A 21,902-nucleotide genomic window follows, 5' to 3' on the forward strand; every position below is an offset into this window, starting at 1 on the left:
GTAAATCATATGCAAGATGGTATCTAATTTTCATATTAAATAAAGCTTTTGAATATGCTTGTTACTTTATTTTGTAATATAAATATTCAAACATGCATTCGGTTAATTAAGACTCCACTTCATTGACTTTTTGGACGTTAGCATGAACATGAGTTGAAGGATTTTTAGCAAATGGACCAAGTTTGAAGAAAATTCAAGTAAAATTGGTCCTACCTCTTTCCCTGGACTGGAAATATAATTTTTTCAAAACCTTATCATAAGTATCATACGGTTCTTAAACATGATAACAAATAGGTTAATACAACTCAAAGTAGGGTTTAACAAGTAACCGTTTACGTAGATAAAAAAAATATACGCTTCTGATTTACTGTCTTGTACTGTCTTGAGCGTTCTTTATAAAGTTTATTCCGGAAAGATGTCTCGTGCCAGTCCAACTGGCATTTAAATGGTTATTTCGTTTGTTCTGTTCAAATAGCATTACTTTAGGTAACATTCTATCCATGCTAAATAATCAGATAATTTTATCCGACACTATATGTCAATCATTTGATCAAAATAAAAGCTATAAAGATATATAACTGAATATGAAATACACAATGGACATTTAGTAATGGGTAAAAAATCATAAATATTCATTGAATTAGCCTAGTTAAATGATAAGCTGCAAATTTCTGTCAGTTTCACAGTGCGTTGAGTTTTTGATGGTGGTATTGGGCTCCCCTAGGAATTAACAGATTGGACGAGTCGCAAATGTGATTGATATGGGTATTAATAGTATTGTACATCTATCATGGTTCTGATAGTTCTATATTCAATCACTGATGAGTGCCTCTGACTGCTCCAATCTAGTGTCTGATTAAAGTTGTTTACCTCGTTCGTTTCAATGACATCTTCGTTTACTAATTAACCTAAATTGAAATACACCCTAGGATTCTTACAATATCCATACTGTAGTAATTTTGTTAAATTGGACTTCATCGCTTCTTCTCTTTGGGCGAAAGTAGGAACATTACTTATATACTAATTTGTATGGATCGATACGTGTCTCTTTAATTGTATTCCCCTCTCTACCCATTATATACCACTTTCTTTTACATTATATCCTGCGGTGCAAATTAACCTAAATTGAAGTGTCCCATAGGTGTCTGACGATATCCATACTTTGATAAATTAAATTTAATACGTAAGTAAAACACTGGAATATAAAATGCAACATCTTTGCACACAACCGACCTGAATAATTTTATCCAATACCAGTCTGACGTTCTAAATCCCCTAATTTACCACTGATGTCGCTAGTGTACTGCTTACCTTACACAAACATGTACAAAGCATCCAGTTTCTTCTCCCCTATTTAATTGAGATACATGCTTCAGTACCTAACATGTATACAAATATAGAAGTGTTTTCATGGTTCGAATAAAAAGCATCCATTTAGGTAGTTTATCCTTAATATCTTGTTATCATGAAATACATATGGAAGTTTGTTTTCCTAAAATCATAAAGTCTTCTTCATTTAAATTAATTTTAGTAACCCTTAAATAGGTCAGTCACTCATTTGTAGGTTTTGTCATCAGTCGTTGCCATTATATTTTGACCCAATAGACTCTTCTTTTACTTTGCTTTGCCATCATGAAATACTAATTGGCATAAATTGAAATGTCCCCTATTGGCATTATTTCTGCTTAGCAGATTATATAACTCAATAAAACTTCAATAAGACTTCACTAAAATTAAAAACGTAAAAAAAAGGCAGAATATGCAAAAGAAGTTATACAATATCATTGAAGACAATGTTTTATGTTAGTTTTTGGACAATGATAGTAAAATGGCATCTTAATTTGATAATTAACCTAAATTGAAAATTTCCTTAAGACTATTATATTACACATACCTTTATGATATAATTGAAACTAGTTTCAGATCTCGCGTTATTAAAAAAAAACAATTCTTACGTACAGACAAATAACATTATATTAACCATGTTACTAATGACGCACTGGCTACTTGTCCAAAAGTACCTTTAGTGATTTATAAATCACCAGAAACGGTTATAATGCAATGGTACTGTGAATAAAACTCATAAAAGATAGAAGGTTTTTAATTAAGCACGCCAAATACCCTTACCGTCTTCAACATACTCGCCTTTGTCGTTAGAATCAAACATTTCCGAAGCTATTTCATTAACAAAGTTGCGATGAAGAGCATTGAGACCCAAAATTGCGATAAGTTGTACCAAATCAAGCTACGTTCAAATCTCGAGAATCGATAAAAAGATACAAATCTTGGTAGCAAACAAAACTGATGAAATCGCATGAACTCAAAATAGAGGTGGTATTTGTATCTTTGTATATTTGAAATTAAAGATACTACCGAAACCAGAAGGTCTGCTTCATATCTTGATATGTTCCTCGATTATGTCATAGATAAACGACTTCAAACTAGAATCTATGCCAAGAGTGAAGTGTAGACTTCAACTTTTGTGTTGACATGAACCATAATTGAAAAAGTCATTTGCTGTTAATATACTGTCCATAAAATGTGAATATCATTCAAAACACAATATCATTTGTTTCTACCCCAGAAATAGGTGGCCTTAGCAATATCTTGCACTTATGGGAACGTTTTGCTTCTTATGCTCTGCACTTTTGTAGTACAAAAAGCCTTCCAAATGTTTGATTTGAGTATAACTGCCGTTCTAAATTATAAGCCTGCATTCTTTGATGCCCTTACAATAATAAAATAACATATGCAACTACATTTGTATCAATAAAGGCCTATATTTTTTCATATGAAGCAAATATACAATTTCTTACAAGAATGTTATATGGATAAACTAGAGGCATACTTTTTCCTTTGAGTCTATTAAATCAACAAATAAGTATAACTGGGGACAAAATTCAATACGAATTACAAGCAGTTTTATGTCATAAAAAGTAAGCTCTATTTTTCTAGAAATACACAGATAAGTTCATTGAAACCAGCAATATAAGTTCAGTTATGACCATAACCGAGCTTAACCGTACAAGTCACAAGTATTGAGGTTCTGCATATGCGCAAAAGCAAGTACCTTTGGTTCAAGAGAAAAGCAAAAACAAATTGATATCTTAGTACTTTGGATCCTTACAGAAATTAATAATCAAATTGCTGATTATAATCAATCATTGCCTACAGGTACTTCAACTATGTAAACAAAAATAATTAAATAATTTTGGAAAATACAATATCATACTGTTAATCAATGCTAAAGTCTTAAGGGACGGGTGTTATTTTCATCATTAGGATTTTGATTCAATAAGCAATATCAGTTAACAAATTTTTCAGCTGACAGCAATTTATATAGCAATAGATTTCATGATTTAATGAAGTAATTACACTTGATGCATACAGTTAAGCCTCAAGTATATACTATAGCTAACACTATAGATACTATTGTAATAGAGGAAACTGAAAATAATCATGAGGCTAATGCCTTACTTTATGTTTGCTTTTGACATGTTTGATATGCCTTTCTTAGATTCTTCGTTAATCAATTTAGAACTTACTTAGAAACTGAGGTTTCAAATCCCTCTGGCAAAGTTGACCTTATATGGATTAGGCTTTTCTCTTTATGTCTGTTTTGATCATTTATTTTCTCACGTATTTAAAAACGTTTTCATCCTTGGCTATCAGATTTTAACGTTTAAGCGTTCATTATCAAGATAAATCTAGAAAAGCGCATTTTATTTTCATATACTCGTATATTTTGAATCAGTTGGAGAAAAGATTCATATCTGTGAATATTTTTAAAGTACATGTATTTACCAGGAAGTAGAAAATTAAAAGTAACATAGATACTGGGAAGGAAACGATAGATAATATAAAATGAAAATCCTTACACTAGACATAAATTTAACACACCTGTTTACTAATTAACTCAATGAAATCTCACATATATAGGATCTGATGACATCCTACAATTAATGTACAATCATTGAGCCTCCATTTTCTCATACATTTGGATAGTCAGAAATTTAAAAAAAATTGAACGTTATTATGAGCTTTTAATCTATCGTAACTTCTTCAGCTTTCGTCAATCAACTATACACTATATATCATAAATATACATATATTATTACAATAAGAGAGTTTTAAAAACAAGAAAAGAATCGTCATCAGTAACAGGCAACAATAGGTTACCGATCTTCTTAACTCGAAATTTAATTTTGAATATACATATTTATTCCATATTAATATATATATATATATTATTAACAAATTTACAGATAACAAAATCTGGAGGGAATTGCATCTTCTAATATTGGGCAGGATCGGATGCAATCATCGCCCGCCAAGTTATTCCATGTCACCGCAGGGTTTGAAGAGGATCGGTGATTTTTAATTGAAACTTCTTAGGCGTTGGCTATACTTTAGTTCCTTTTCAGTTTTATCAGATCTTCAAATTTTTAATAAATTTTATTGTTGAAATGTACAAAACGTGCAGTACAATGGGTAGCGTAACTGTTATAACTAACACTTGATCGATATCTCTGCTGGTGGATTGTAATTACCCGGTGGTATCAACAGCCCATTATCCAGCCAGTATCAAAACGAAAATACGGATATTGTGTAATTGACAATTGATGTTACAAAATTTTGGAAACTAATTTTAATTAAGGAAAATATCTCCCTCATGCAAAGCTGTAATTCAATCCCCGGCTTTGGCTATACTATTTGTCTGTTTTGGTTTATCAGCTGTTCGTTTTTGAAAACGTTTTTGGTTTTCAAATATGTTTGCCCAGACTATCAGTGCAGAGAGAATTGTTATCAAAATGCACATCCGTTGCAGTGAAGTTGGTATCGTTGATGTTATTACAACTCTGGTGTCTGTAGATCTTTTTTTACAAGTCGAAGAAAAACAATTTCAGTTGTTCTTCCTCTGAACCTGATTGGATGAGTTATTGATTTGCGCTTCCATTAAGCTATACAATCACAATAAGCTGGGGCAGGAATGTATAACTATAATTTGGAAATGGGCAAGTGACAACGGAAAAACTGAAATCGTCACATTTTGAACATTATTAAACTACTGTTCACTTAATTTGCATAAAGCTCACTGTAGTAAGAGTCGTCCAACTGTGTCAATTTGAAGAGAGAATTTTTGATAAGCAGCTGCCTTCTAAGGTATTATTATTGATTTTAATTTACAGTTCGGTGTTGATGAGTAACAATACATACTTAAAATTTATTAAGGATGTTCGCTACTCTTGTTTTTGACATTTTGTCAGATATTCCGAATCCTCTTGTTTGATCCATGTAGTGCCAATAACAATTTTGCCTGCTTACCCTGACTTTTATTTTCATAATTTTATTACTTATAGTTTAAAAAGCAATTTTTGAAAATCTTATTTAATCCTTGTTTTTTTTCCATAGTTTTTGAAAGAAAAAAAAGGTGCCAATGTTAGTTGAATGAAAAAACTGGAGAGAATCTTTTCCAACCAAATTTTCAATTAGTTATATCTCAAAAACAAAAACAAGAACACTTGTCATTATTTTTTACTTTTTTAGTTCCGCTAATTATATACTATCAATTTATAACAGTCTTTTAAAAAGCTTTTTTATTTTGAAATAGAGGAGTGAGCATCCTTAAAATAAAAACTAAAGAACAAAAACCATTAACAATAATACACATACAAAGTTAGACGTAAAAGAATTAAAGAATAACAACAGCAGAATTTTACAAACTTACAATGTATTTTACTTGATTTTTAAGCAGAATTTTTTATAAAAATTATGTACATTGTAGACGTGTATAGATATATGTGGTATGTGTATCTAATTTTAGCTTTGTTCTGATACGTTTGTATTGTTGTGAGAATCAATTTTCTCCCAACTGACTGCAATCCTAATGTGGTCCAGAAAGGTGAGCACATCCTACTCAACGATATTTACGTTATGCTAAACCTTTCCTGAAATGGTGCGTTAGTGTTGATGTAATTGTGTCCGTGTTTTAGTTTGTTTGGCATTGACGAATGATATTATTTTCTTTTTTTTAAAGCCTTTTGTTAGATATTTTTTTTGCCATTGCATTGTCAGTTTGTTTTTTGCCATTGCATTGTCAGTTTGTTTTTTGCCATTGCATTGTCATTTCGTTTTTGAATTATGAGTTTGATTATCGCTTAGGTATCGTCCGACTCTCTTGAAGTTTTGATTTCATTCCAGTTTAATGACTTAGTACGTAAAGTAGCACTTTTGTTTTGTTTGCAAATTAAACAATATGTAAATATTCATTTCAATTCTAACGATTTCAAATAAGTTTCTTTATTTTTGTCTTCAAGTAAAGCATCTTATTCTTCAAGAAATCTATAATAAAGAATTGTAACAATAGAAACAAAGAAATACGTTTCCAGTGAGAATTCAAAACCTTTTTCATATGATATTGTTTGAGACTGTTACATGTTTACATTTTAAAACGATTAAGAGTGCTAGGGATAATATCAGCATATAATCCAAGGCGTCATGTTGAAATTGGTACATTTGTTCGTATGTATCTGGTACATTTGTATTCATATTACACTATATCTAGAGATAAGGTCAGGGCCACGATGTCTTCAGTACAAATTAGCGATATATAACAATCAGGCATGAGACAATTATCACGTTATTGGAACGCATGTTTCCCGTATATTCACTTTTTATATCATAGCTTGACATGTTATTCTTTTTCTACTATACAATCGTTTGCTGTCTCTTTTTTTTTTTCTTTTTTTTCATTGGCTTTTAAAGAGTTTGTTTCATCTGACAATTATTTTCGGAATAAAAGTGTTTAACGGTATCAATAAGTAAACATGGTTTTAAATATATGCAGAGCTAAAAAAGAATGTTAAAATTTTACGTGGTTTTTAAAAAACATGCTTATTATTATTATTATTCATGTTATCATATGTATTCTAAAAATAAATGTCAATATGTAAAGCCATTTATTCATGGACATGGACTTTCGTGGTTTTTATTACATTAAAAATGTGGAAATATTTGTACTTTCCAATTGTAAAATCATGATAGAAAACTTAACCTGCATATCCATCAACCCGACTAGCATTGTTCCTTTTAGACTTATCAAATTGTATTTATAAAGGTACAACTAGTTTAGATTAAGTTTTGAGAATTTAACGATAATTTTGAAATATTTATTTGTCATTTAACAATTGATTTTGAATATCTTAATCGCAGATGGCAAAAAAGGGAATTGCATAACTCCTTCCATCAATTTTGCACACATAAAACTTTGAACGTTTTCTACGTTCTCGCCAAAAAAGTAGAATTTTAAATGTTACCTTTGTTAATCCCGTCACCTTCTTTATATATATATGTCAAAAGTCACGAGCCTGTTATTCAGTGGTTGTTGTTGTTTGATATCTGTCATATTTCTATTTAACTTAGTGTATTTGAAATAAACGAGGTCGTTTGTTTTCTTTTTTGCATTGTTTCACTTTTCATCACGCCGGGGACTTTCATAATTGTCTCATTGGCAATAATACCTCATTTCCTTGTTTTTATTTATTTGAATCCGTACTGTGTTTGTGCTTGTTCGTCAAAATTTTTTGACATACGGAATTTGTATTCATTCTTAAATAACTTCACGTGCTCACCCTCAATAACATCCCCTGCGGCAGTTACTCTAGTTATAAGATTTGACTCAGAGTTTACTAATTTGTTATTTTCCCTACCAATATCCGAATTAAAATATGGTGTATCATTTACAGCTTCCATGAATATCTAGCTCATTAAGAAGAAATATTGAAGATTACTTGTTTAACATAAGACTGTGTTCTTTTGTGTAGAAAGGGATATGATTACCCTTCCCGATCTATTGAGATCACCCACACTCCACATTTTTTGGTGAGGTTAGTGTTGCTAGGTCTTTAGTTTTTATGTACATGTAGTATTTGGTAAGCTGTTGTCATTCGATTTTAGTTTGTTTTTGCAATGATTTTTTCTTTGGTATCTTCAGTCTCGTATTTTTCTTTCTTTATACTCTTGTTAAAGGTTAAAGGTACATGAAATTAAAGGTATATCTAATGTACCCTACATTTATGTGATTTGTTTAGGTATTGGGATTAATATCTTCGTGATCTATCACATATCATACAACACCGGAATGTTAAAAAAATATTTATTTTTTTTTTTGTAAAGAGGTATGACCAATTTGTTTGTATTTGTTTTACTCACTTCGTCCAATCAGGACGTCCTTGATATATACTGGAATTAGAATATACAAGATTTAAGCAGAAAACAGGTCATTTGTTTTCTCGTTTCAATTGTTTCATGTTTTGTCATGCTGTGCCTTTTATACCCTAATGTGGGTTTTACGGTTGATTACAGTTACGTTTTCTAATTTCTTGTGGATAGTTATCTCATTGCCAATTACATAATAAAAGATGTACATCACATCTCCTTATGTTTACAAAATATATACTTATCGATGATTGTATATGCATTCTTAGCCTCAAAATAGTATTCAGCTGCTATTGGAAATATTTGTGATCAACATAAACCATAGTGGTGTTAGAATTTCATAGTACAATCAATAAACTACGATATTGTGATTTTTTTGTAAATATTGGAAGAGTTTTAAAATGGGCTAAGTGCGAACTGATACATTGTTTGTTTAGAACATGCAAAAACTTTGAATACTTTGTGTTATTTGTTCAAATCAGTATTAACAAAAATAACGAACTCCAAGGTAAATTCAAATAAGGCAGTCCATAAAACCTGACAAAACCAAACCCTTGACTACACCAACAAACAGAACGAATGGAATACAACTGTCATAATCCTGACTTGGTACAGGCATTTTCCGAAGAAAACGATGGTTAAATATAGATTCTACCACTGCATCGAGTGTGATACGATATTTATCCACTCGAGACAGTTAAATTTTCAAATTTAAAACGCGAGGCTCGCCGAGCGTTTTAAATATTTAAAATTTAACTGTCGAGAGTGGATAAATATCGTATCACACGAGATTTGGTGGTGGAATCTGTTTCTCTAATGATTTTCAAACAATATGCAGGCAAACTTATTCCTTCTTTTTGAATGATTTGCAAAAAGATGTGTTCTTTCTATGTGACGTCATCAGGCACGGTCGCCTTTTTTCAGGAAATTAAGAGGAAAGCAAGAAAATTCGACGTCATAATCGGATTTTAACCAATGAAGAACTGAGATCAAACGAACCACACGTTGATTAAATTTGTTTTATACAATGGGCGCAGAAAAGGATAAATTGACGAAGAATTAGAGAAAAATAGTTATATAGCTAGCTAAACCTCACACTTATATGACAGTTGTTTATAGTTCCCTTCGTTGACAAATTAGGTAAGTACAAGATTTTACAAGTCATCGATATGATTTTTTCTTAATATGAAAATAATGAAAGAATCGAGCCAGACTCGTTACTTTTGTTGTAACTAGAATACTTGTAAACAATTAATTTGATAATGTCTGTCAATTCTCATACCATTGTTTAGTATTACAGAGGTGTATAACCATTAGGAGTATCAATCTTCAGGACATTCACTTTTTCTGAATTTTTAGATTTTATCTATTATAGTTTTTATTGGTAAGTACAGTTAAGTCTTGGAAATGCACATCATCACTTAAGCAATAGTTACGCGACTGAGCCCGCAAACACCGTATATATATGTATGTTTTGAAAATTGGAACATCATTCTAGGTTTAAAATCAGTATACATATAATTACATTACATAGAAGTTTCATACGATTTCGTAATTTTAATAGGCCGATGCATTTCAAGAACGGTTATATTTCATTTACATATAAAGTGCAACAAACATGACTCTATGTGAACTCCGTCATAACGTTAAAACAATACATAGAAAAAATAAACGAAAGGCTTGATTTTACCCGTAATTTCATAATTCATGACATAAAAATGTAATTATCAGATCTAAATTCTTTTTGAAATTTAATAGGGTTGCAAAAGCGTACGTTTTAAGTATGACGCATCATACAAATGTGTTTCGGTCAACGCAGTGTTACACCTCAATAAAATTACAAAAGAAGCTTCAATTATTATTTTAAGATATTTTTTAAATCTTGTATATTGTGTTCTTCAAAATTAACATTATACAAAGTTTTCTTAAGAAACGTTGTTTTGATTGACAGGTTACCAAAGCGAAGGGTTTCAAAATTATATTTAATTTTTGTTACCAAAATTTGCAATATAAAATTGAGAATGGAGACACGTGCTCCCTATGACAACAATGTAAACAGAAACGAATGAAATGTTTGATATAACTTTTAATTTTACTGTGATAGCATACACGTGTAATTATAAATATTGAAGCTTCTTTTTGTAATTTTAAAGGGTTGTAAAATGTTGGTCATGCGCACATGTTTAGTATGAAGTGCTTCCGCTTGACTGGTCTAACTGGGGTAGGTACACAATGCCCGGGTTGAGTGAGATATCTTTCTGGAAACTGTTAACTTGTGAGCTAGAATGTTAGCACTTCAGTGTTGACACGAATTATCATTGATATGGTCATAATTATGTATTAACTGTTTACAAAACTTTGAAATTTAATCCTGATATCTATGATGAGTTTATATTAAAGACATCTACCAGTCCGATAAGGCATAAAGCTCCTACTTTATTTATGGCGTGGTTTCTGCTAGCGATGGGTTTCACAAGTGAACCAAGTGAACCAAGCAATAATAATTTTTCCGAGGGACTTGAGTTCACCCAAGTTTTTTCATGGGGCTTGTGTTGCTCAATCTAAGGTTTTCTATGTAGTGTTTGTGGAGTTTTGTTTTTATTAGTCTATTATCTTCCATGTATGAGGGTGTGAATGGGGTTTACAGAATAGAGAAAAATAGGTAAAAAGTACAGAAAAAGGGCCAAAAATATAAAGAATAGAGAAAAATAGGGCAAATAAATAAAAAATAGAGTAGAATGGTGCGCTAAAATATATAGAATTGATAATAATGGCCAAAAAATATAAAGAATAGATAAAAATTACCTAAAAATTAAAGAATACAGAAATGAAGGACGACCCATCCAGACCCTCATTTAAGTTGTTGTAAGTTTTGAGCGCCACCTTGATATCTTCACTCCTTTGTTTAGCGTATTGGCCAATTACAAAGCACAAATCATATTCATGTCGTCAAGATATATGAATACATGTTATACACTCAATTAACAGTATTCGCCTAAAATTACACGAAACTGGAAAGTAAAGGATATGGAGTGAACTATAGAGACAATCATTCAGTTGATTGTACGCAATACCCAGTATATCAAATAATGAAAAGGCGCGTAATCGTCCCAACAACTATTAAAGTTTACACGATGTTTATCGGTACTTTCTTTAGTCATCATCAAAAAAAGTATTTACACACACTCTCTGTACTGCTAAAGGTTTTAACTATAATGCCGACTATATTAAAACATTTTTGATAGTCACTAAAGAATTGAATAAATATATGACTTTTGTTCAATATCGTCTGGTTAATAAAACAAAATATGCACACTCAGTTTCCAGGGCAAATTAGTATCACATTTCAATTATTTGAGCTTAATCAAAGAAGCTTTTATTGTTACATGTTACCCAATACGTATGTCTAATAAAATGCTTGTTTTCAGCGGATTACATTTCAGTTAGTAGATTATTTTTTCAATAACAAAAGTATATATTTGCAACTGAACTTGATGTCGGGTTTTGAAATATCTACAATACGTGCGCTTATACAGTTCTGTTAATAACGACCAAAGCGTGTAGCAATATTTTATGAAAATACATTCATAAACTACACTCCACACGAAAAGTTAGGAATAAATAAGGCCGTTGGTTTTCTCGGGGTATTTAATAGCAGACTATACGGTATGGGTTTTGCCCATTGTTAAAGTCCATAAGGTGACCTACAGTTGCTTAAGGAAGTTCGCTACTCAGTTTCAAAATAACAAGCTTTTCATAACACTAGTATATATTGATAGGGGATTGGTAAAGGAACCAAATAAGCGGAAACAAAATATAGGTCTGTGTGCTCGTTTTCGGGTTATTAGCCATTGAAATTTTGCCGGGAAAATGTTCTCTCTTGATTTTTCATAGCTTTATCATTGACGAGTTTAAGTTCACAAAAACTATTAAAAAATAACAAAGATTTTATAAGACTTTTACAGAGGGCTTAAAATTATACATGTAAAAGAGTTATAAAAAGAAAAATGGGGGTTAGTGGGCAAAATTTTTTAAGGCATTCAAATGGATAAAACTTAAGGATTCCGAAAATCTGTCAAAAATTCCAAAACATGCCAAGCGAACATCCTTAAGTGCAAATCATTGATGGATAGTTGTCTCAGTAGCAATCATGCGATATAACTTTATTTTTATATAGTTTGCATTCATCAAAATGATAGGTGTAGTTAACCTGACCGCAATTCAGTTTACAATCTGTTTGATGTGGTGTTACTTACAATCACTCCAGTCCTGGTGAATAGTATTGGATTGATCTGTGGTTTTTTGAATATTTGGATTTGTTCTACGGAATGCACGATTACACAGATACACAGTAGGTATAGTGTCCGGCTGGGATCGTGTTTTTTTCACAAAGTTTTTTTCGAGTGATTTGATCTTTTTTTTCGAGTGTGACCACGTTTTTTCTAGTGAATATTATTAAGAATGTAAACAAACAGACTTCCTTTCTGGTAAGACTTCAAATAAAGATGCTAGAACCTAATATACAAGATCATAGCAGGTAAATTAGTATTTATGATAAAAAGATATTATCAACCCAACATTATTTCGTTTTAAAAACGTTTAATTTAGTTTTACAATGCTTTATTCCAAAATATGGATTAATGCCATTTTTTGTACACATACCAATGCAAGTGTCAACGGAAATGCATACATGAAATCTATATACACTTAGATATATAGACAATTCACCAAAAATCTTGTTTTTGCATTGAAAGGGACATTTTGGAGAGTAAATTCAGTAATATATATCCTCGTTTTTCCAGAGCAATCCGTGTTTTTTCGAGTGCTTTCTTGTTTTATTGAGTGAAAAAAATAATCCTATGGCTTAAAATGTAATATTTCGGTGCATTTTCATTTAAAACACAATGAAAAGATCTAAATAAAGTACTTTCAAAGCACGAAACAATGCATTAAACCAGTTTGATAATGCTGTATTAACACGTACATTTCATAACAGGCATCGTTCATTTGTATTCAGAAATATTCATGTTAGTGTACTGAAATGGATTTCATAGAGTAAATATTTCATGATGTAAACAATCTTTATATTAGCTCAGACTTGTTGGATTTAGACGTATGAACTCATTGTTTTGAAAGATGGCAAATGTGTGTTTCTTTTAACAGAAAATACATCCTAAATGTTTCATTTACTATGTGTCTTGGTGGTAATATGTTTTATCGTTCTAGAAATGGAAATCAAGAACAGTGTTCAAATGTTCCCATTGCGAAGAGGGGTCTGATCAATCATATGCTATGCTTGGTCACACAGGAATGAAGCACCATCATAGCTTCATTTCCATCAGAAATTAACGGAATAAAAATTGACAATGTATATTTGTGAGGTGTACGAATATTATATATACATTTCTTTTTTTTTTTATTATTTCAAAAGAATCGTATCAAAGCTTACATATTATTTGTTTCGTTATTTATCAAATACATCGGATAAGTCCCCGAGTTTAAAATCATCTCAGAAGTCATTACTTCGGTACTGACATGATTTATAACAACCCTTTCTAAAATTGTTAACCTGAAAGGATTTCACGCTCACTGCACTTTAAGGGGTCCATATGTGGCCTGTTGCAAGGCAAAATTTCTGCCCATATCCAATATATTTGGGTTTATATTGATTTTTTCTGAATTCTTACTGCTTTTGTTTAGTTTTCTTGCTCTTATGTTTTTTCGTCACTGTTTTCAAATAAAATGATATATTATTAATTGAAGAATTACAGTTACAGTCTAGAAAAAGTTAGTTTTTATAAGTGAACTACAAGAAAATTGTGCGTCGTTTGTGCTCAAAACATGTAAAGCATTAAGAATAAGACGAAGAGTCACGAATAAAACTATTATAGTCGCGAAATAACAGTAAATCGATCTGATCGCATGGTATATCACTCGACAAAACCTGATCTACACTCGAAAAAAATGGGCCGACTCACTCGAAAAATAAAACAATCTCAGCCGGACACTATACCTACCGTTCGTGTTCCCTGAAGTTACGCTAATGTTTTATCTCTATTCTTAGTCCTAATATTGACATTTTTTGTAAAAATTATTTTTCGTACAAGTCAGAGAGATAGTGACTCAACGACACAAATATCTAAAAAGACGTCTAGGTCAAACTACGGTGTTCATCATAATATGTGTCTATCCATTATGTCAAGCTAAAAGTCTGAATATATGTCCAAAAACTATTTCAATATATATGTAGTATCGATGAATAAAACAAATCATCATATTGTTTGCATGGATAAACAACTAATGTAACACTATGGTACATTTGATAGAAATTAACTTCATACACGAAAAATGATTCCCTATTATATTTTCGTAAAATCCGCCGACTCTGCTTTACATTCAAAATAGCTTAAATATAAACCTTGTGTGAATATGGAAAAACGTTTCCGACCTTGATACATTAGAGGAGTTCCGGGATAACTGTTGTTTCATTTTGGAGGTTAAAAAAGTCGTCTGAGGTTACACTTATATATGCATCATGATATGATAAGCCCGCCAAATTTTGTATGTGCCTGTTCCAAGTCATGAGCCTGTAATTCAGTGGTTGTCGTTTGTTGCTGTGTATCATTTTTGTGTTTCTTTCATTGTTTTGCACATAAATCAGGCCGTTAGTTTTCGCGTTTGAATTGTTTTACATTTTTCATTTTGAAGATTTTTATAGCTGACTATGCGGTATGGGTTTTGCTTATCTAAAGTGGTAAACTTCTATGTCATTTGGTTTCTGGTGGAGTGTTGTCTCGTTGGCAATCATACCACATCTTCTTATTTTTATATTAGACTAGCATTTCACACAGGACATGTACAATTAGGCAAACGGAATAATCTAAATATATTTCTATTTAAAAAATTCGACCAAATGTTTTTTCATATTGACCCCCTCATCTCGATAAAAACCTTTTGCATGTGACATCACCTATAAGTTTGGTTGCAGATTCAAACACTGCAAAGATTTGTGACGTTATCACGTGGCTTATGTGTGTAAAATGAAAAAGAACAGGGTTGAACCAACAACGAATCAAACCTAGAACGTTTCTGAAATAAAGCGATCAACGTAAAATTAAATGGCATAGTGAGAGGATTATTACATTTTTGAGTAAAATGAGATGTGGGGAATATGTAAAAATTTGTAAGGGTTCCGTGGAACCCAGTGTCGCGCCTACTTTTGCTGTTAATCGTAGGCTCAACAAAAATGAGGAAAAAAAATAATAAAAATATTGCTCTCTGTACTATCTTTTGATTGTAAGTAGCTTCTGTCCAAGTTTGGTAAAAATCCAGGATAGTTTATGAATCTAATAAATGTTTTAAAAACTTAAACTGCAGACTGTATGTAATGTTAACTGGAAGAAAAACTAAGTCCATTTATAAGTAAAATTAGGAAAAAATGGAACAAAATTTTAACAAAATTTCCTTCTAGTCTAGATACTAGCTTTTAATCATAAACAAGCTTCTGTCCAAGTTTGGTACAAATCCAAGATAGTTTAAGAAAGTTGTTAAAATTTTAAAAACTTTAACCACAGAGTGAGTGTAATGTTAACTGGCAGAAAAACTAAGTCCATTTATAAGTAAAATACTGAAAAAATGATTTTTTTTTTACAAAATTTACTTCTGAATACTATCTTATGATCATAAACAAGCTTCTTTCCAAGTTTGGTAGAATCCAGGATAGTTTAAGAAAGTTATTAATATTTCAAAAACTTTAACCACAGAGTGAATGTAATGTTTCCTGGCAGAAAAACTAAGTCCATTTATAAGTAAAATATGGAAAAAATAGATTTTTTTTTTACAAAATTTACTTTTGGATATTATCTTATGATCATAAACAAGCATTTATCTAAGTTTGGTAGAAATACAGGATAGTTTAAGAAAGTTATTAAAATTTCAAAAACTTTAACCACAGAGTGAATATTTGTGGACGCCGCCGCCGCCGACGACGACGACGACGACGTCGACGCCGACGGAATGTAGGATCGCTATGTCTCGCTTTTTCGACAAAAGTCGAAGGCTCGACAAAAATGAGGGGTTGATGGCACAATTTGGCATCTGAGGGATTGTAAGCAAAGCATCTGAGGGATTGAAATTTGACTGAAAATTTTCTTAAGGGGGTCTTTGACAAGGTAACCATCCACTCCCCCTGTCCGGAAATTAAATGAAATGAATGGTCCATTAAGATAACAACCAAACGATAAAAATTACAAAAAGACATCTACAATGTATTTATATACAATATGTAAAACATCAGAATCAATGCATTATGTACGAGATTGTTCCCCTCCCCTATTGATTTTTTTTAAAGCAAAAATTGTTTATTAATTAGTGTAGTACATCAACCAAAGAGACAAAAAGTAGCCAAACGACATCTGGAGGTGAACATATGATCTTCAAAAAAATTCAAATGTCTAAGCAGAAGGACAAGCTTCAAATCTAAGTCTAGAAAAGTTGCGCTTTTCTTTTAACAGAGACAATCGTATATCTTCTATCTCCTATCAACGACAAGTTCTCTGAAGGACAGACAACTTTAGATATACATGCAACAACAAACCACAATAACAATATTCATGATTTGGGACAGACACTTGCATTTCTGATCTCAGCCACCCTATAATTACGTGTCTGTGGCTCAACTCATTAGCGGCATGCTTTACGATATTACAGAATAAACGTCTGATGTGTTAATTTACCTATATTGTTGTGACATTGAGCGATGCATATCTCGATCCATTTTTGGAGCCAACGGTTCATGCGATTCCCTTAGTTCTTTTTTTACATAGATTCGTGTCTTATCTTATAATTTTTTTATGAGATCTGAACACCAGTAAAGTACTGTTGCCTCTAATTAAGCTAATTTATTCTTGTTTAGTTTGTGCATGGTTTTCAACTTCATTGTATTTAAAATAAATTGATAAGACGTCTTAATTTTTTTTTCTTCAAATTACAACAGTAAGTTTGACGACTTACCTCCTAAATACTCAAATAGATATCAATCGTCTCCAAGAATTTATGATATGTGATCTCTTTCAGTAAGCTTTGGAATCAGTTTAAAATTACAAACGAAAGCATTTAAATCAAATTATTTAAGATCGATAGAATTGACACGTTCAGTTAATAATTCCGAAAGCAAAGTATAAATTGAGTATAAAGTTTTATTTACTTTGTTCTTGCGATGACGTCATACATATGAATTACATTTCTATTTCTCGTTCGGGATTTGAAAGTGTTTCTCGCAAATTTTATTCCATGTTGTATTCTGCGGGTGGTGACAGATAATACAAAAATTGTCTTTGTTCAAAATTATCATAGAAACAGATAAGCTTCCCTCTTAAAAATCGCGTCTAAATGGACAAACTGTGCTGTTTATTAGGATTAATTGATTGGTTTAAGTCATGGAATTTTTGGTATGCAGACGCAAATAAAATAAATTGAAAGATTCCGATTAGGGTGGATTGAAAGAGTAAATAATACTTACAGACAATTTTGACATCATCGTATTAATTTATCTTTTTGGGGATTGATAGAAGTAAGTAAAACTTCTAGCGACCAGTTTTTACCCCAGCTCAAGTCGAGGAAATTGTTGCTCTGTACTAGACTGATTTTATTTCACATGCTGAAGTCCCTATAGAAAGACGTGTTTTTCCAGCTGGACATTTTTATTTTTGCACTTTGTTTTAAACACCGCATGCTGATTGGAGAGATCTTTGGTCTGAACTGGTCAGGGATAAACACCACCAATTCCCCTCCCACACCCGATGCTTCGAGACTACCGAGGCGACTTAACCTTTTTGTATGGATATTAGATTAATTCATATACATACACGTCTATAAAACTTGTAGTATTGTGAAATGCTTGTGTGAATTAATAAATATGTGAAAACAAGATCCGTTTTATACCAACTTCTGGTTTTATTTTTATATATGATTGCACTTATGATACTCTCTTTTTTTTTTCGGGGGGGGGGGGGGGGAGTGGGGTATTTTTAATCCTTTTTTAGGGAGAGGGGTTTAAGTTAACTTTGTTTATGTTTAATTAAAATAAAAAGACAATGGAAACTTATTTGAATTGTATGCGTTCCATGAATATGCCTTGCTGTAACTTCGCATTTCACGAACTAACTTCACCTATATCACGATTTACTTTCTCCTATTTCTTGATTTACCTTTTCGTATTTCTCGATTTACCTTCTCCTATTCCTCGATTTAGTATAATACCTTCTCATATTTCTTGATTAACATTCACATATTTCTCCCATTTTTTACTTTAATATATTTATCGATTAAGCTTCACATATTTCTTTATTACCTTCACATTTTTCTCGATGTGGTATTGTTTCTATGTGTTACTATTGATAATTTTTATATTTTTACCAAGCAGACGAACCCCCACTTCAGTACATATGTACTGTATATTTGCTACTGGACGTTAAGCAAACAACAATCAAAATGTATGTCTGAATTAAAATTTGGACATGCACCCAAATAAAAGCATTAGCTTTAAGTGCGATTAAATACGATGAGGTATTTCAAATATCAATCAAATATATAATTTTGTAGTGTTTATCGTAAATCTTATTAAAATCCATTTTAACTACAACACATGGCATTGATAAATAGTTCATATTTAATGAACACATTGTTAATAGTTAAAGGCAACGTTAAAAAAAAAGGAACGAAGATGTGAAGTATACGTTCGTAAGACAACAACCCAACAACACAATGTAGCCCGATAGTAGCACGTAATCTGTTGTTTAATAATTGATTGGGGGTTTAACAAATGAAATAGCTTGCATGCTACGCGGTATGGCTTTTACTCATTATTGAAGGTCGTACGGTGACCAATAATTGCTAACTTCTACGTCATTTGGTCTTTGGTGGAAAGTTGTCTCATTGGCAATCACACTACATTGTACATCTTCTAATTTTTATAAACAATCTGTTTTACTCAAGTATAATATTTTTGCTTTTATGTTACAATTTGACTAATTTATTCTTTATACATCTAACGAGGGCTCTACGTGATTCAGATGACTGAAACGTCACGGCTAGCTCTCTCATAAGATCTTATATGTAATGGTAAATCGTGTTGGTTTCCTTCTGCGGTAACACATGATTGATTTTAAAATTCTCAATCATTTCCCTCATGGGATTAGTATCTTAAATTGCATTTCCATTTTATAATTCTAAATAATTTTTGTAATCTAAAAAAGTGAAAATAAAAGAAAAGTATAATTAAGGAAATCAATTTGTCTGTCCCTTTTTGAGAATAAGATGCTTAATATTATTTAGCCTAAGATCGTCTAAGAAACATATTAAAACGATATCGGATGTCTACTGATAGCGAAAATATCACTGATATGCAAAATTAGCCATCAGCGTTATATGTAAAAACAAACAACGTTATCACAAATACGATTTGTTGCCATTTTACGTTTAGGTACCAACAATAAATCAATTTTAAGAAATGAATTTAACAGTTGAAGATTGTATAATAAAAGCAAGTGCGGTATGATTGTCCCTGAGACACTATCCACCAGAGTTTATGTAGAAAATGACGTAGATTTAAGCAACTTTAAGGAACCGTACGGCCTTCAGCAATGAACAAATTCCATATCAAGTAGTCAGCTATAAAAAGACCGACATGAAAAATGTGAAACAATTCAAAAGAAAAAAGCCAACTTAAAGATAAGAAGATATGGCAATTGCAAATGAGACAACTCGCCCATCAGATATCAAATTAAGTAGAAGTTAACGACTAAAGGTCACCATACGGACTTCAACATTGAGCAAATCCCATACCGCTTATTAAGATATAAAAGGCCAAAAAATGACAAATGTAAAACAATTCAATCGAGAAAACTAACGGCCTGATGTATAAACGAACAAAACAAAAATAACAGACAGAAACCTTCAACAACCACTGATTTACAGGCTCCTGACTTGGGACAGACAGATATAGAATGTTTCCCCCTAGATTTCGTTTATTTTTGTCGTTTGGTTGCTGTCTCATTGACGTTTACCCCACATCTAAGTTTACTCATACTAAAAAAGCAATATTCAACAGAACTCGACATGTATTCCCTTTTTCTATAGTACTCAGGCTGATAAAAATGACATAAGAGAATATAAAAAAAACCACTTACCGCATTTGAATCATTTTCAGAAATGTTTAAATTTTTTTTGCTCTCATCAATATAAAAACCATAAACAATTAAGTTCCAACTACATAAAAAATAGAACATGTGAATAACTTCTATATTAATTAATTGTTTACTAAAGTTCCTATGTGATAAATCCAATACGAGATGAGACTAGTATCACAGCAGTATAGGATAAATTGTTTAATCTACTCTGCTGCTTTCCAATACTGAAATAATGATTTTACAACCACTACGAGAAATCGTAGTCAATAAAAGCATTATTCGTCGCTTTTATCAGGATCACAATCGCTTTTATGCAAATTTAAAGCTTTTTTTTTACTTTTTGTTTGATATTGACCGCAATCGGTACTTAAAACTTTGAATTCGTTTCAGAAATTTTATATACATAAGAGCATATTAGTTTTTCCTTCACTTTCACGTTTACAAGTTAAAACCCATAAAAACAAGGATCGTATACATCATGAACGGTAATGAAATTGAAACATTATCAGATGAATTATTGATTACTTACTTCAGATATAATGGGTATGCATTAGTTGACGACAGGATGTTTTTAATCTTCATAGGTAAAATATAAATAAAATTTACGTACACTCAATTATGCATCTGCGTTTTCTATATAGCTTCAATTTCTGAGGCTTACTTTAGTGAAATCTATCTGCTTCTGAAAAAACGCAATACATTGATAGGCTGCTATGAAATCTTTCAAGTTTTCTTTCATGATCAAAGATGCAATATAGAAGTAGTCTGTGATGTAGTTAAGAAAAGTACCTCTGTTTCATTTTATTTTGAATTTGTAAATCTTCAAATTATAGTTGACTTTAAATTCATATTTGAAATTGTTATTGATAATAAAATTATTAGTGTTTCTATTGAATCTACAAACTTGCACATGTTTGTATCATTTTAAGGAATATTTTTTTCCCATTATATTAAAACAGTTTCAAATAAGGCCTCCATTGAATAGATTTTATTCGATAAGATTTTCCCAGTAAGAACCATTCACCTGACTACCTCCATTTCCTAAAAAGGAGTTTATTTTTGTGAAGTTGAATCAGATTGAACTGGAATCTTTTCAGAAGTAAAGCCGTCAATATTGGAGAATAGGATTATCAGCATATTCAGAGCTTTAATGAGCTTTGGCCCTTTTCAACTGATTTTTATCGTTTGTTCTTATGTTGTGCTGTAACATCACTATCGCAGGAAAGGGTAGTTTTACCGCTCAATATTTACATGTATCAATGTTGACAATGCCTAGTTTAAAATTCGTCAGTGGTTGCATTCAATCATATCGACGAATTGAATGCTTTTTGTTTCTGTTATTTTTATGGGTGTTTTCATCAAAGAGCAAGGGGTCAATTGGAGATCATTGATAGTCGGCTCTGTCAAACATTGCTTTGGCTTTGCTCGTCGATTCACAGTCGTGCCGTGATGTGATGGTTAGTTTGCAAAGAATTCCACTCAAACCGGTGCTATGGG

General features: G+C 31.5%; 1 protein-coding gene across 1 annotated transcript in view; it reads right to left on the reverse strand.

The window, feature by feature from the left end:
* Positions 1–20,854, reverse strand: part of LOC127720262 (neprilysin-1-like) — a 71,738-nt gene extending 50,884 nt beyond the window's left edge. Inside the window, exon 1 of the mRNA XM_052226757.1 lies at positions 20,406–20,854. The gene's annotated coding sequence lies outside the window, so the exon portion shown is untranslated. The remainder of the gene's footprint in view (positions 1–20,405) is intronic.
* Positions 20,855–21,902: the final 1,048 nt, after the last annotated feature.

The sequence above is a fragment of the Mytilus californianus genome, unplaced genomic scaffold (genome assembly GCF_021869535.1).
Source record: "Mytilus californianus isolate M0D057914Y unplaced genomic scaffold, xbMytCali1.0.p SCAF_11, whole genome shotgun sequence".
Classification (NCBI taxonomy): Eukaryota; Metazoa; Mollusca; class Bivalvia; order Mytilida; family Mytilidae; genus Mytilus; species Mytilus californianus.